The sequence below is a fragment of the Dama dama genome, chromosome 33 (assembly GCF_033118175.1).
Source record: "Dama dama isolate Ldn47 chromosome 33, ASM3311817v1, whole genome shotgun sequence".
NCBI lineage: Eukaryota > Metazoa > Chordata > Mammalia > Artiodactyla > Cervidae > Dama > Dama dama.
Genome location: NC_083713.1, coordinates 28,453,591 through 28,465,998, shown reverse-complemented (window position 1 = coordinate 28,465,998; position 12,408 = coordinate 28,453,591). Strand labels below are relative to the sequence as shown.

Sequence of the window (12,408 nt, the reverse complement as noted above, 5' to 3'; positions counted from 1 at the left end):
AAACTGTGGGAGACAGCATCAAAGTTGGACTGTTTCAGCTAAACCAGAAGGCACACAGTTTGCATCACTGAAATGGTCCTGGGTTAGTCCAATGAAATAAAAATGTGTAACCACATACACATGGATATGATCTTTGCTAATTAGATTAGTGATTAAGTCACTCTCAGATGAATTTCTAAACTGTGTTATGTAACTAGATACAATTGAGAAACTCAAATGAAAATTTATATAGTGTCATTTCAATCAAAAGAAAATAATGAAACTAAGAATATCTTAGTTTGGACTCTTTTGGACAATATCTCTTTTGGACAAGAGCAGTGGTGTGCACCAGAGCACGCCAAGAAGGTCCGCTCTGGCTGAGGAGGAAGCATTTGATTTTCTCTGGTGCTTTCAGCTCTGGGGCCAGACTAAGGCCTTTCTCCGGCGTGAGTGTCCAGGATTTGTCGTGAAGTGTTTGTGTGAGCCAGTTTGAGAAGGGGTCCTGCTTTCTGTTTCTTCTTTCACACAGCAAGGGAAAAAATAGTAAAACACCCAAAACAAACAAAAACCCCACCAAAACCAAGCACTAGGGTGCCTGGGGGCATGGACCTGCTGGTTTCCCAATGGATCCAGGGGTGTTTGGCAAACCCACTTGGCCCCCAGCAGCTGTTGCAGCATAGACAAGAAACCACAGCACATGTGAGCAGCTATGCCAACTCCTTAGGGTCCTGCCTTCTTCACCATTGCTTTCTCTAGTCCTTAGGAGGTATCAGAAATTCCAAATTTTCAAAGCAATTTCAGTATTTTCAGTATATATTTGGAGAGTTTTCAATGGTCCATGGCCAAATAAGGTTCAGCACCTCCCACACACAGACATTGGCCCATTTCCTGTTCTTGGTGTCTCTGTATTTTGTTGGTCCAACTCAGACAGCAACTTTTAAGATGTTCAGTGCAGCCATGTCGTGGCAGAACTCCATATTCTTTCCAATACCGTGGCTGATCAGAGGTAGCTGAGAGGAACAATTGATAAGAGATACAAATTTGGTCTTATTTTGGGGGAAGTCTTTATATTCGACCTGGAATCCCTGAGCTCTGGAAGGATAGTCCAGCTGCTCAGAGGGTATCGTGAGAGGTACATGGCGTACATGGCCTGAAGAGACCATTCTTTAAAATGGTCTCGGCTGTCAGCTAGGTGCCCTCATTCAACAATTCATGGACTATCGTGAAAGTTACCGTGGGCCTTGGCAGGACTCAGAGCTACCCTGGTGAAACCTTTGGTGTGATGTCCTTGACTGACTCCTACAGCCTGGGCAACCTGGAGCACCATGGGAAGAATTTCAGCAGGCAGCTGCTGATGACTGAGATACGGCATCCTAAACTCCTCTTTATTGCTAGTCCCATTTTCATCCCCTGAGGCGGGTTCATAAAAGGTCACTGTTCTCCCATCCCCTGCTTTCTTTGTTGGTGTCCCCCTCTGACTTGAGGGCTGGTTTGGTGGGCTGAGCCTGCGGGACTTTTTGAAACCTGGGATCTCCAGCATGTTCTTGTCTGCACTGCATTTGGCCACCTTCTCATTGGTTCCTGATCCTTCTGTGGCGCGTTTTCCCACCTTCACCTGCATCACAGGCTCCCTGCGGCGTAGGAGGCCACCTCAGTGAGGAGCAGGTACTCTGGCTCCTCGTTTTTTTGCCTGCTGGGACTGGGCCAGTCTGCTAATTGGGTTCATCTCCTGGCCGTACTCTGGATGCTTTGTAGCCTGACTATGGGTTTTGTTTTCTTTTCGATTCCGGGCTTCACTTGCTCAACTGTAGGCAGTGGCAGTAATTTCTTCAGCTCCTCAAGAACAGCTCTAGCAGTGTTTTTCTTTGAAATCCTCTTGCTCTTCCCTTCGCTTTCCCCCACCAACACCCCAACCGATACCCTGGTCACACAGCTCCTCATGTGGGGTGGGCCACTCTCCCGGGCAACCTGCTTTAGACGGAAAGATTCAAAATTCACAGGCAAGTTCTGTTTAAGTGCAATCTCAAACATTTATTTCCAGTTTATTGAGATTTTCTTCCTCTGATTCTCTTCCATTCACCTCCAGCCTCTTGGGGTGTGGGGGTGGGGTTCATTCTGCAGGATCCTCAGAACTTTTGCAACAGTATCATGCTTCATAGCCTGTCTCCTCTTCCCTGTTAAATTGTTGTCCTCCCACAGCAACTTCAAACTTGATAAAGTAAAGATAGTAGTGGAAATGGGTAAAAGTACTTGAGGGGATAAGCACATCCTCTCATGTTGTGACTTTAGGTGGACTGCATCCAAGAGTAAGGGTTGACAGGCTTATCCATCGGCTTTCCCCCCAAGTTTCATGCACAGTGCATTTAGCTCTACAGCGGGGGTTATGCTTTCTTACATTGAACTGGACCTTGCTCACACTAAATCTTATACTCAGGCTGAATCTTGTTGAAATGGGCTAACTCATTCACAAGACACATTGGTGCTTTCTCTTTGGGGTGTGCCAGGTTAGAAGGAACTGTCCGTTGTCCCGAGCTCATCCCCTGGCTGGCGGTCCCGGGTGGCAGAGTGATGGTGAGGAGGGGAAAGAGGGAGAAGGGAGGGATGGTGGATGGGAAGCAGAGTGTCCTGAGGAGACTGGCACCACCGGGCCGGGGATCAGAGGAAGGTACTGTCAAGCCAGATGTGGCCACTGCCGGCACAACACTGAAGCTATGAAAGTCTTAAAATCAGTTTCAATTTCTGTATTTATGATTGGTCTGTCCATATTTCCTATTTCTTCCTGGTTCAGTCTTAGAAGATTGTATCGTTCTAAGAATTTGTCCATTCCTTCTAGGTTGTCCATTTTATTGGCATATAATTGCTTTTAATAGTCTTTTATGATCCTTTGTATTTCTGTTGTGTCAGTTGTAATTTCCCCTTTTTCATTTCTAATACTACCGATCTGAGCCCTCTCCCTTTTTTTTTTCTTGAATCTGGCTAAAGGTTTATCAATTTTATTTTTTCTAGGAGCCAGCATTTAGTTTCATTGATCTTTTCTATTGTTTTCTTCATCTCAGTTTGATTTATTTCTGCTCTGATCATTATGTTATCTTTCCTTCTACTAACTTTAGGTTTAGTTTGTTGCTCTTTCTCTAGGTTGCTTTAGGTGTAAGGTTAGGTTGGTTGTTTGAAGTTTTTGTTGTTTCCTGAAGTAGGATTGCAGGCACCGGCCTGGCCGTACCTACCTCCTCCAAGGCCACTCTGCCTCTCCCCTCCTGTCGTCCCTTCCTCCTCTGTCCTGCCCCTTCTGATTGTTTCCATCACCCATGACCACTGGCTGGTAGATGAGCTCAGGGCAGCAACCACTTCCTTCTAACATGGCACACCCCAAAGAGAAAGCCTCAATGTCTTGTGAATGAATTATCTCATTTCAGCAAAATTCAATCTGAGCATGAGCTTGTAGCAATAGAAGTTTATGGTAATCTGTAAGCTTCCATCTTAGAACTGCTTTTGCTGTATCCCATAGATTTTAGATTGTTATTTTTTTCATTTGTCTCAAGGCATTTTTTAAATTTCCTCTGATTTCTTCAGTGATCTCTTGATTGTTCAGTACCATATTGTTTGGCCTCCACATGTTTGTGTTTCTTTCTTTCTTTTTTTTCCCTTTATAGTTTTTTCCTGTAGTTGATGTCTAATCTCATAGCACTGTGGTTGGAGAAGTTGGTTATTATGGTTTCAATTTTCTTAAATATACCCAGGTTAAGACCCTGATGCTGGGAGGGATTGGGGGCAGGAGGAGAAGGGGACGACAGAGGATGAGATGGTTGGATGGCATCACTGACTTGATGGGCATGAGTTTGAGTGAACTCCAGGAGTTTGTGATGGACAGGGAGGCCTGGCATGCTGCGATTCATGGGGTCACAAAGAGTCGGATATGACTGAGCGACTGAACTGACTGACTAACTTTGTGGCCCAGCCTGTGATCTGCCCTGGAGAATGTTCCATGTGCACTTGAGAAGAATGTATATTCTGCCACTTTCAGATGGAATGTTTTATAAATATCAATTAAGTCCATGATGTTTTTTGTGTCATTTAAGGCCTGTGTTTCCTTACTGGTTTTCTGTCTGGATGATCTGTCCATTGATGTTAGTGGGGTGTTACAGTTCGCCATTATTATTGTTACTGTTGATTTCTCCTTTTGTGGCTGTCAGCATTTGCCTTATATATTGAGATGCTCCTATGTCGGGTGCAAATTCAATAACAATTGTTATATCTTCTTAGATTGATCCCTTGATCATTATGTAATATCCTTTATCTCTTTCAACAGTCTCATTTTAACATCTGTTTTGTCTGATATGAGTATTCCTACTCCAGCTTTCTTTTGATTTCCATTTGCATGGAATATCTTTTTCCATCTCTTCACTTTCAGTCTATATGTGTCCCTAGATCTGAAGTGAGTCTCTTATAGACAACATATATTCGGGTCTTGTTTTTGTATCCATTCAGTCAGTCTGGGTCTTTTGGTTGGAACATTTAGTCCATTTACATTTAAGATAATTATCAACATGTCTGTCCTTATTGTTTTCTTGTTTGGATTTATTTTTGTAGGTCTTTTTCCTTCCCTTCCTCTTTTGTTTTCTTCTCTTGTGATATCATGACTATCTTTAGTGTTGTGTTTGGATTGCTTTTTCTTTTTTGTGTGTGTACCTATTATAGATTTTTGGTTTACATGAGGTTTTAATATAGCAGTCTATGTATATACAGGTTTAAGTGGCTGGTCTCTTATTTCAAATGCATATCCAATATCCAGCATTTGTTCTCTCCTCTCCTCACAGTTGCTGGTTTTGATATAGTGTTTGTGTATGTGGATGATTTCCTAGCTCTATTGTAACTTTTTATCTTTACTGGTGAGCTTTCCCATTAGTAATTTTCTTTGTTTCTAGTTGTGTTCTTTTCCATCAGAGAAATTCCTTTAGCATTTATTGTAAAGCTGGTTTGATAGTGCTAAAATATCTTTAACTTACTTTTTTGTGTAACTTTTCATCTCTATGCTGAATCTGAATGAAACCTTACTGGGTAGCTTATTTTTGGTTGGTTTCTTTCCTTCATCACTTTAAATATATTATGCCACTCTCTTCTGGCCTGCAGCATTTCTGCTGAAAAAATGAGCTGAAAAACTTATGGGAATTCCTTTGTATGTTGTTTGTTTCTTTTCCTTTGTTGCCTTTAATATTTTATCTTTAATTTTTGTTAATTTGATTGTTTGTCTTAGTGTGTTCCTCCTTGGGCTTATCCTGCATGGGACTCTGCAATTCCTGGACTTGAGTGTCTCCTTTCTCATGTTATGGATGTTTTTGGCTATTACCTCTTCAAATAATTTCTCAGGCCCTTTCTCTCTCTCTTTTCCTCCTGGGGCCCCTATAATGTGAATGTCTGTGCATTTAATGTTCCAGAGGTCTCTTAGGCTGTCCTCACTTCTTTTTTCTTAATTCTGTTCCCCAGCAGTGATTTCCATCAGTTTATCTTTCAGATCACTTATTCATTCATCTGTCTCAATTATTCTGCTATCAATTCATTAGAGTGTATTTTTCAGGTCAGTTATTATATGGTTTAGCTCTGTTTGTTTTTTAAGGTTCTGGCTCTTCATTAAATATTTCTTGTATCCTCTCAGTCTGTGCCCCCATTCTTTTTCCAAAATCTTGGATTACCTTTATTGTCATTACTCTAAATTCTTTTTCAGATAGAGTGCCTGTCTCCACTTCATTTAGTTGTTGCTCTGGGATTTTATCTTGTTCCTTCATCTGAAGCTTATTTCTCTGCTGTCTCATTTTGTCTAATTATCTGTATTTGTGGTCTTCATTCCTCAGGCTGCAGGATTGTAATTCTTCTTGGTTCTGGTGTCTCCTCCCTAGTGTGTGAGATTGGTCTTGTGCAGACTTCCTGGTGGGAGGGGCTGGTGCCTGCCCACTGGTGGGTAAAGCTGGATCTTAACCCTCTGGTAGGCAGAGCCATGTCAAAGGGTGTCCTTATAGGTGGTTTTTGGCTCAGGGCAACTTCAGGTAGCCTGGTGGTAGCTGGTGGGTGGGGCTGTGTTCCTATTCTGTTTGGCCTGAGGTGTGTCCCAGCACTAGAGCCTGCAGGCTGTTGGGTGGCGCTAGGTCTCGGTTCTGAGAGAGCTTATGCTGATGGATATTCCCTGAGGCAACCACCAGTGTCTTTCCCTCTACAGTGATCTACAGCTAACCCTCACCTCCCCAGGAGACCCTCCAAGACCCGCAGGTATGTCTGGCTCCATCTATCAAATGACTACTTTGCTCTGAGACCTAGTACACATGAAAACTTGCGTGCACCTCCAAGAGTGGAGTCTCTGTTGCCTCCAGTCTTGTGGAGCTCCTGTACTCAAGCCGACTGGTCTTCAATGCAAAATGCTTTGGGGGCTTCTCCTCCTCCTGATGTCAGACCCCCTAGGCTGGGGAGCCTGATGAGGGAGTTAGAACTCTCATTCTTGTGGGAGATCCTCTGCAATATAATTATTTTTTCCAGTTTGTGGGTTGCCCACCTGGCAGATACGTTATTTGGTTATATCACAACAGTGTTCCTCCTACCATCTTGTTGTGGCTTCTTCTTTGTCTTTGTGTGTAGAATAACTTTTTTTTTTTTAGGATTAAAGTCTGTTTTTGTTGATGATTGTTCAGCAGTTTTGTAAAAGGTGTTTTGTAAAAGGAGGTGAGCTCAAATCCTTCTACTCCACCATGTTGTCTCCAGCTCCTAAATCACTGCACAAACAGTTCTGAAAATCAACAATGCTAGTCTCCTAAGCCCATCTAGAAATACCTTCAATCATAAGATTTTTATTCATTTGGTTAATACTGTGTATTATATTGCATGCAGATGATTTATTTCTTGCATTCCTGGAATAAATCCCACTTAGTCAAGGTGTATGATTATTTAATGAGTTGTTGAACTAGGTTGGCTAATATTTTGTTGAGGATTTTCATATTTTATGTACATTAGGGATGTTTGCTTGTAATTATCTTTTGTGCCATCATCTGGTTTTGTCGTTGGGGTACGGTTAGCCTTGTAAAATAAATTTGAAAATATTCTCTGTTTTTTTTTTTTTTTTGAGAGAGTTTGAGAAAGATTGGTATCATTTAAATATTCGGTAGAATTCACCAGTGAAGTCATCTGTTCCTTTCGTTAGGTTTTTGATACTGATTCAGTCTTCTTACTAGTAATTGGTGTGTTCAGATTTTCTATTCCTTTGATTCAATCTTGGCCAGTTTTATGTTACTAGGAATTTATCCTTTTCTCTAGGTTGTCAAATTTTTTGGTGTATAATTGTTCGTAGCAGTCTCTTATGATCCTTTGTATTTCTGTGGATCTGTTAAAAATAATTTTAACACCTGTTTTTTCACTTCTGATTTTGAGTCCTCTTTTTTGTTGGTTAGTCTAGCCAAAAGTTTGTCAATTTTATCGATTTAAAGAACCGGCTCTTAGTTTCATGTTTTTTTTTAAGTCTGTTTTATTTCTGATGATTTCATCATTTCCTATCTTCTCCTAACTTTGGTTTGTTTTTTTTTCTGATGCTGGGAGGGATTGGGGGCAGGAGGAGAAGGGGACGACAGAGGATGAGATGGTTGGATGGCATCACCGACTTGATGGGCATGAGTTTGAGTGAACTCCGGGAGTTTGTGATGGATAAAGTTGTGATCTGAAATGTTGAGGTCCTTGAGGTGTGAAGTTAAATTTTGAGGTCCTTGAGGTGTGAAGTTATGATTTGAAATTTTTGTTTATTGAGGTAGGCATTTATCACCATGAGCCCCTCATAGAACAGCTTTTAGAGGCATCTCTTAAGTTTTGCTGTGTTGCATTTTTTTTATTTGTCTCAAGGTATTTTTAAAATTATTTTGACTCATTTTTGTTTTTCAGTAGTATCTTGTTTAAATCTTCACATATTTGTGGATTTTTCAGTTTTCTTCTTATAATTGATTTCTAGTTTAAAGCTATTGTGGTTGGAAAAGATCCTTGTTACAATTTCAGTCTTACATTTATTAAGACTTGTTTTGTGGCCTAACACGATCTATCCTGGAGAATGTTGGATGTACAACTTGAAGAATGTGTATTTTGTTGTTTTGGATGGAATGTTCTATATACAGTTGACCTTTGAACAGCATGGGTTTGACTTGTGTGGGGGCTCTTATACATAGACTTTTTTTTCAACAGATACATGAAATTATATGTGTAGAACATTATGCACAAGATGTACTGAAGTGGATAGCCTATCTTTACATAGACATAAGGTGAGTGATATTTAATATGAAACCAATGTGTTAGTTTTCTCACTGCTTTATAACTTTGCATTCAAAGAATTATATTACTATATAGTCTACCTCTCTTGCAGAGTAGGAAATAGCAACCCACTCTAGTATTCTTGCCTAGAGACTCCCATGGTCAGAGGAGCCTGGTGGGAGTCACAGAGTCAGACACGGTTGAAGCGCCTTAGCATGCACGCATGCGTTAGAGAAGGAAATGCCAACCCACTCCAGTATTCTGGCCTGGAGAATCCCAGGGACAGAGGAGCCTGGTGGGCTGCCGTCTGTCGGGTCGTAGAGTCAGACACGACTGAAGTGACTTAGCAGCAGCAGCGGCTACCTCCCTTGTAACTAGAGAAATTGCAAAACAGCCTATCACTGTAGGTAAATTTTTTTTAATGTGTAACAGTGTTTCCAATACTATGTTATATGACTACTAGTTTGTGCCATAAAATTTCCATAATGATTCATTCTTAGTGTATAGGCTGGTTAAGTCTTTCTATGGATTATAGGAGGCTACCATAAAGCAATATTACTGCTTCATTACTGATACATGAATTATTATACCTGTAAATAAATGTTTTCTTCATTTTTAATATCTACTGTTAATACATGTAATATCTACAGTATTATACAAAACACAAAAGACAGTATTGATGTAGGTACTGACAGTTGATTTGTCTTTTAAACTTATGGTGTTGACAAATACAGTAGTAAATGTATATATTTTCTTATTTTCTTAACATTTCTATAGCTTTATTTTAGGAATACAGTATATAATATATGTAACATACAAAATGCCTTGATCGATTGTTTTATTATCAGCAAGGTTTTTTGGTCAATACAAGGCTATTAGTAGTTTTGGAGGAGTCAGAAGTTTTACGTGAATTTGACTGCATGGGGTGGGGTCGGCTGCTGCCCTGGCCAGTGTTTTTCAGGTCTGTTAAGTTCATCTGGTCTAACATGTCATTTAAGGCTGATGTTTCCTTATTTTCTGTTTAGATGATTTACCCATTCATAAAGGTGGATATTAAAATTCCCTACTGTTATTGTATTACTATTTCTCACTTTAGGTCTGTTAATATTTGATTTATATATTTAGGTGCTTCTATGTTGGGTATATAAATATTTACATACATTGTATCTTATTGGGTTGATCCTTTTATTATCACATAGTAACACCCTTGTCTGTCTTACCACAGCCTTTGTCTTCAAGGTCTGTTTTGTTTGATACAAGCATGGCTACTCCAGCTTCTGTTTCCATTTGCATGAGTATCTGTTTTCATCCCTTCACTTTGAGATGTGTGTCCTTACATCTGAAGTCTCTTGTAGGCAGCATATATTTAGCCACTCTGCATCTTTTGTTTGGAGAGCTTAGTCCATTTACATTAAAAGTAATTGATAGGTATGTAATTATTGCTTTTTTTTTTTCTATTTGGTAGTTCTTCTCTTCATGATTTTTATATAGTGGTATGCTTAGATTTATCTTTTGTATATCTACTCTAGATTTTTGCTTTGTGGTTACCATTAGGAATAAAGGTTGTTTGTTTTTTTTAAACTAATAACTGCATATGAATCTATTCTGTATCTCTGGGGAAAGAAGCCCATAGGGATTAGATTCTAAAACATTCCTACTGAAGTTTAAATTGTCAAAAAGTAACAGTAAAAAAAATTTTTTACATCAGTCCAGCAACCACCAATGATTTTATTTAATATTCAAGGTGGCTCGAACAGAAACAGTCTTGAGATCCAACTAGCATTTCTAAAGTGAAGAAAACAAGAGTTCTGAAACAAACCAATTAAGCCTCCAACCCACAACAGTCATGCACCTAGGATGTGCAAGTCATTGGATTTGCAAACTTCTAAAATAGCTGCATGTGCTGAAATGAAGTGAATCATTTATGGAGCCTATCTTGTCACTGCTGACACTCAGTGCTCATACTAAGCAGTTATGCACAGACTTATGGGTTAAAATACAGAAACAACTCCATATTGATAAATGGCTGCTGCTTAGTCCCCTGAGCTCCTCACCCCAACTGTTCTTATCCCTTCCTCAGGGTGTCCTACAATTACTCTTGATCCTCTCAGTTCTGCACTATGGCCAGCATTTGATCCGACTGGTCAAAGCTCATGCCATGTTAGCTGGTGGAACTTACTGCAAGGTGGTACTTTTAGAATACACACTTCACAGATGTAGAAGGTAAGCCAAGAGAGGCTGTCAGTGACTCCTCTAAGGGCACTCAATTATTAAGGAACAAAGACAAATGCAAAGTCAGGTCAGACTTCAAAACCCAGGCTTTCCCCACTCTTCACTCTTCTGAATACCTCCTTAAAAGGAGGTTATGAATTTGGTCATCAGCAGACCAAAGGTATAAAGAGATGAAATAGGATCAATATGAATGACATATATCAGCCATACTCATTCTTTAGATCAGGTAGTTTTAGAATCTTAAGTCTGCCATAGTTTTAGAATCTAAGTTTGTCATATCCTAGAAATAAATCATTATCTCATATAAAAAGTATTTAAACCAAATATACCATATATTAAGAACAGGACAGTGCTGGTCATGCACATCTACTCTTTAGCTTAGGCTGTTCCCATAGCCAGATACCTAAGTTCTTCAGATGAAAATGGATCATGTAGCAGGCTTTTAAGAAATTCAAGAGTCACTTGCAGTCAGGATTACTCACTTGTGATCACGGCACTGGAGCAGCATTCATGGGTAATTTCATTAGATTTGTAAGACTTTCTCAAGTTTTTTACTTAATAATCAGTTTTTCCAGATTTCTTCTGAGACCAACTGTTACCACTGCAGGGAGAGGAAGCAGAATCTACCTTCTACCTTCATGAAAGTTGGCTGAGGATGAGAAAGGTGAACTGATCCCTGTAAGTTAACCTGATCAGTTATTAATAAATTTAAAATGCAATGAAAAACAAGTGTGAGAATAGGAAAAGGCTTGTGACCCACTCTCTGCCTTGCCTAGGACGAGTCTGGACAAAAAGCCCTCTCTCAAGTGACTCTCAGCCATCTGGGCACAGCTCAGACAGCATTCCTGATCTAACAACTGAAGAATTCTTTATACTGCTCTTTCATGGTTATAGTCATATTTGTATCTGTTCATTTTTTTTATTTTGAACAATCATGATTTAACACACTAATGTGTTCTAACAAAGAAGCAAGGTGTTAGCATAGTAAGAACTTTGCTTTAGAACTCCAGGAGCTGTGCTTTAGTTCTGATGTCATTTACTAGTTACTGTGGTCTTACCAAGTTATTTCTTTTCTCCAAATGTTTCTCCTCTGTAAAACTGGTATAATAGCACCTATTCTACCTCAGATGACTTGTATTATCAAGGAAAACCCTGGGATGTATGGTAGAATTTCCTCTGATGAAATAGCCTAAATGGGTAGAGTGTGATCCTTTTGGTAACTACAGTTGAGACAAAGTTACTATTTGTTGCTATTGTTGTTATACTCCACCACCTTCCCTTTTCAGGTAATCTAATCATTTAAAACAAGTAAAAAATACTATAGAACTTGTTTCTTAAGGGGAAAATAGGATTTCACAGGAAGCCAAGTGGACTACATATGTAGGATAAAAGCAACAGAATAACCTTTGAGTCTTAAATGAGAATAATAGGCTTATACACATGTTATTACAATGAGCTGGGTTCTAAGTGCTTTATGTGCATGAACTCATTTATTCCTTGCAACCACTTTGTGTGGTAGGTACTGTTATCCTCATTTTCAGACGAGGAACTTGAGACACAGTGGCAGTAAATGGCAGTCAACATTTAAACCCAAAGAACCTGGTTATAAACTGGGTTCTTAACCAGTACTATTGCTATTGCCTTTTTAAAACTGTCATATGTATGTAGGTAATATACATTTCCAGTATGTTAAATGAGTGAGAATTTCCAGGTGAAAACTATGCATTTTGATCCTATTGAAAGATAACTCCTCTGAGTTCTCCTCTGGCCCTATGCAGTTGTTGTGAAGTTAGTCTATACATATTTACTCAAATCTTTCCCATTCAAAAATCCAAGAATTCTCAACAAGAAGAATCTTTAAAAAAAGGAGGGAAATCAAAGCAGGGGAAGGTAAATGGTGGAGATATGTTGTAATTCAAATCAACAGAA

At 39.5% G+C, this 12,408-nt stretch overlaps 1 pseudogene; it reads right to left on the bottom strand.

The window, feature by feature from the left end:
- Positions 1 to 832: 832 nt before the first annotated feature.
- LOC133050998 (double-stranded RNA-binding protein Staufen homolog 1-like) lies at positions 833 to 6,253 on the bottom strand (annotated as a pseudogene).
- Positions 6,254 to 12,408: the final 6,155 nt, after the last annotated feature.